The following is a 5,000-nucleotide window of genomic DNA, read 5'->3' as shown; positions in this document are numbered from 1 at the left end:
GCCGCCCAACGAGGCCAGCACGAGCAGTCATCCGCGGTCCCCTGGTCCTGCGCACGTTTGTCTTTGAAACCGAGCATCAATGCCACAGAAAGTGCCGGGGCGCCAGCTGGAGCCATCATCCGCGTTGCCATGGCTCGCTTGGCCTTGGCTTGCCAGTCCCCGACACGAGCAATCGCGCATTTTCTTTGCAACCGACCATCAATGCCGCCCAACGAGGCCAGCACGAGCAGTCATCCGCGGTCCCCTGGCCCTGCGCACGTTTTGTCTTTGAAACCGAGCATCAATGCCACAGAAAGTGCCCGGGCTCCAGCTGGAGCCATCATCCGACGTGCATGGCTTTGGTCCCATGGTCTTCGCAACCGAGCATTCGTGACACCCGACGGGGCCAGGACACCAACCCTTCCGACACGAGCATTCGCGCATGTTCTTTGGCCACACAACGGCGCCAGCACGAGCAAAATCATCAGCGGTGCGGTGGCCTTGCACGGCCTTTTGTCTTTGGAACCAACCCATCAGTGCCACGGGAAGTGCCGGAGTCCCGGCATCCGCGGTGCCAAGTCATTGCGCCCTTGGTCTCTGCAGCGGGGCATGCCGGGCACTCCCAACCATTGCAAGCAAGCAAGAAAGAAAGTAAGTAAGTAAGTAAGTATTACATATAGGGGCGGGACATGCGGGGAGTTCTGCGAAACGTGCACTACGGGGCACACGCGTACCTACCGGGGCATACCGACCCCTATTGGGGCACACGTGTGCATTATCGGGGGCATACCGGGCCTATCAGGGCACACGCGTACATACCGGGGCATACCGAGCCCTACTGGGGCACACGTGCGCATATCGGGGGCGTACCAAGCCTATCGGGGCATTCGCATGTATCCCAAGGCATACCGAGTCTATCCGGGCATACGCGTTCATACCGGGGCGTAACGGGCCTATCGGGGCATACTTGGGCATATCCGGCAAAAAAATGCCCAAAACTTGCGCAACCTTGGCAACCGTGGTCCATTCCTCACTATATGCCATGGCCTTGTGCCCATGGTCTTCACAAGACAGCATCCAAGGCGCCTGAAAGGCCAAGGGAGCCCAACCCAGCAATGCCCAGCCAAGGCAGGCATTCCAGTGCCTGCCCCGGGCAAAAACGCCCAAAGCATGCCCCATTCCTTAGCCTATCCAGGCAAAAACGCCCAAAACCAGCCCATTCCAGTGCCTATCCGGGCAAAAACGCCCAAAGCATGCCCATTCCTTAGCCTGTCCAGGCAAAAACGCCCAAACCAGCACATTCCAGTGCCTATCCGGCAAAAACGCCCTAAACCTGCGCATTCCAGCGCCCCGCAGCATGCCACCCTCCTATAGGGTTTGCGCAACCAACCCGCCTAACCACCAGTGGCAACCAAAGGTGCTGTTAGCGACGACTTCTGAAGACGCAACGAGACGCGACGGGTTTGCGCCCAGACGCGACGAGACGATGCGGGATCTGCGCCCAACCATGGCCTACACCCGCCGACTTGTTGCGGGAGCTGCTTGCCCAAGCATGCCTAGCGTGCAAGGCCTGCGTGCCCAAGGTCTGTGTGCAAGGCTAGTGCCCAAGGCTAGTGCGCAAGGCTAGTGCCCAAGGCTAGTGAGCAAGGCCTGGGTGCAAGGCTAGTGTGCAAGGCTTGTATGCAAGGCTAGTGTGCAAGGCTGCTGTGCAAGGCTTGTGGGCAAGGCTGGTGCGCAAGGCTAGTGCCCAAGGGTTGTGTGCAAGGCTAGTGCCCAAGGCTAGTGCGCAAGGCTCGTGCCCAAGGCTAGTTCGCAAGGCTTGTGTGCAAGGCTAGTGCGATGGGCCAGTGCCCAAGGCTTGTGAGCAAGGCTTGTATGCATGGCTTGTGCGCAAGGCTTGTGTCCAAGGCTTTTGTGCAAGGCTCGTGCGCAAGGCTAGTGTGCAAGGCTTGTGCGCATTGGCAGGTAGCCCACCACCATGCACGATCCAAATGCCACTCACGCGACAACACGGTGCCAAGCCGGGCATGGTGTGCACTCAAAACCAATCAACGGACAGAGGTCATGCGTCATGGGGGGGATCTAGCAAGGCCATGGGGAAGGTCATGGAGGACCTTGGAAGCAAGCGCAAGACGAGAGCGAATCGAACAAGGGGCCAGGACGGGGCCTTGTGCCCATGGTCTTCGCAAGACTGCGTCCAAGGCGCCCGAAAGCCCAAGGGAACCCAAACCCGGCCGACACTTGCAATCGCACATGCTCTCTGCAACACACCATCAATGCCGCCCAACGGGGCCAGCACGAGCAGTCATCCGCGGTCCCCTGGCCCTGCGCACGTTTGTCTTTGAAACCGAGCATCAATGCCACAGAAAGTGCCGGGGCGCCAGCTGGAGCCATCATCCGCGTTGCCATGGCTCGCTTGGCCTTGGCTTGCCAGGCCCCGACAGGAGCAATCGCGCATTTTCTTTGCAACCGACCATCAATGCCGCCCAACGGGGCCAGCACGAGCAGTCATCCGCGGTCCCCTGGCCCTGCGCACGTTTGTCTTTGAAACCGAGCATCAATGCCACAGAAAGTGCCGGGGCGCCAGCTGGAGCCATCATCCGCGTTGCCATGGCTCGCTTGGCCTTGGCTTGCCAGTCCCCGACAGGAGCAATCGCGCATTTTCTTTGCAACCGACCATCAATGCTGCCCAACGAGGCCAGCACGAGCAGTCATCCGCGGTCCCCTGGCCCTGCGCATGTTTGTCTTTGAAACCGAGCATCAATGCCACAGAAAGTGCCGGGGCGCCAGCTGGAGCCATCATCCGACGTGCCATGGCTTTGGTCCCATGGTCTTCGCAACCGAGCATTCGTGACACCCGACGGGGCCAGGACACCAACCCTTCCGACAGGAGCATTCGCGCATGTTCTTTGGCCACACAACGGCGCCAGCACGAGCAAAATCATCAGCGGTGCGGTGGCCTTGCACGGCCTTTTGTCTTTGGAACCAACCATCAGTGCCACGGGAAGTGCCGGAGTCCCGGCATCCGCGGTGCCAAGTCATTGCGCCCTTGGTCTCTGCAGCGGGGCATGCCGGGCACTCCCAACCATTGCAAGCAAGCAAGAAAGAAAGTAAGTAAGTAAGTAAGTATTACATATAGGGGCGGGACATGCGGGGAGTTCTGCGAAACGTGCACTACGGGGCACACGCGTACCTACCGGGGCATACCGACCCCTATTGGGGCACACGTGTGCATATCGGGGCATACCGGGCCTATCAGGGCACACGCGTACATACCGGGGCATACCGAGCCCTACTGGGGCACACGTGCGCATATCGGGGCGTACCAAGCCTATCGGGGCATTCGCATGTATCCCAAGGCATACCGAGTCTATCCGGGCATACGCGTTCATACCGGGGCGTAACGGGCCTATCGGGGCATACTTGGGCATATCCGGGCAAAAAATGCCCAAAACTTGCGCAACCTTGGCAACCGTGGTCCATTCCTCACTATATGCCATGGCCTTGTGCCCATGGTCTTCACAAGACAGCATCCAAGGCGCCTGAAAGGCCAAGGGAGCCCAACCCAGCAATGCCCAGCCAAGGCCAGGCATTCCAGTGCCTGCCCGGGCAAAAACGCCCAAAGCATGCCCCATTCCTTAGCCTATCCAGGCAAAAACGCCCAAAACCAGCCCATTCCAGTGCCTATCCGGGCAAAAACGCCCAAAGCATGCCCATTCCTTAGCCTGTCCAGGCAAAAACGCCCAAAACCAGCACATTCCAGTGCCTATCCGGGCAAAAACGCCCTAAACCTGCGCATTCCAGCGCCCCGCAGCATGCCACCCTCCTATAGGGTTTGCGCAACCAACCCGCCTAACCACCAGTGGCAACCAAAGGTGCTGTTAGCGACGACTTCTGAAGACGCAACGAGACGCGACGGGTTTGCGCCCAGACGCGACGAGACGATGCGGGATCTGCGCCCAACCATGCCTACACCCGCCGACTTGTTGCGGGAGCTGCTTGCCCAAGCATGCCTAGCGTGCAAGGCCTGCGTGCCCAAGGTCTGTGTGCAAGGCTAGTGCCCAAGGCTAGTGCGCAAGGCTAGTGCCCAAGGCTAGTGAGCAAGGCCTGGGTGCAAGGCTAGTGTGCAAGGCTTGTATGCAAGGCTAGTGTGCAAGGCTGCTGTGCAAGGCTTGTGGGCAAGGCTGGTGCGCAAGGCTAGTGCCCAAGGGTTGTGTGCAAGGCTAGTGCCCAAGGCTAGTGCGCAAGGCTCGTGCCCAAGGCTAGTTCGCAAGGCTTGTGTGCAAGGCTAGTGCGATGGGCCAGTGCCCAAGGCTTGTGAGCAAGGCTTGTATGCATGGCTTGTGCGCAAGGCTTGTGTCCAAGGCTTTTGTGCAAGGCTCGTGCGCAAGGCTAGTGTGCAAGGCTTGTGCGCATTGGCAGGTAGCCCACCACCATGCACGATCCAAATGCCACTCACGCGACAACACGGTGCCAAGCCGGGCATGGTGTGCACTCAAAACCAATCAACGGACAGAGGTCATGCGTCATGGGGGGGATCTAGCAAGGCCATGGGGAAGGTCATGGAGGACCTTGGAAGCAAGCGCAAGACGAGAGCGAATCGAACAAGGGGCCAGGACGGGGCCTTGTGCCCATGGTCTTCGCAAGACTGCGTCCAAGGCGCCCGAAAGCCCAAGGGAACCCAAACCCGGCCGACACTTGCAATCGCACATGCTCTCTGCAACACACCATCAATGCCGCCCAACGGGGCCAGCACGAGCAGTCATCCGCGGTCCCCTGGCCCTGCGCACGTTTGTCTTTGAAACCGAGCATCAATGCCACAGAAAGTGCCGGGGCGCCAGCTGGAGCCATCATCCGCGTTGCCATGGCTCGCTTGGCCTTGGCTTGCCAGGCCCCGACAGGAGCAATCGCGCATTTTCTTTGCAACCGACCATCAATGCCGCCCAACGGGGCCAGCACGAGCAGTCATCCGCGGTCCCCTGGCCCTGCGCACGTTTGTCTTTGAAACCGAGCATCAATGC

Source organism: Tasmannia lanceolata, unplaced genomic scaffold, assembly GCF_043159265.1.
Source record: "Tasmannia lanceolata isolate RefF3 unplaced genomic scaffold, GAP_Taslan_0.1 ptg000160l, whole genome shotgun sequence".
NCBI lineage: Eukaryota > Viridiplantae > Streptophyta > Magnoliopsida > Canellales > Winteraceae > Tasmannia > Tasmannia lanceolata.
The sequence above is the reverse complement of the archived record's forward strand: the minus strand, read 5'-3'. Positions refer to the sequence as shown.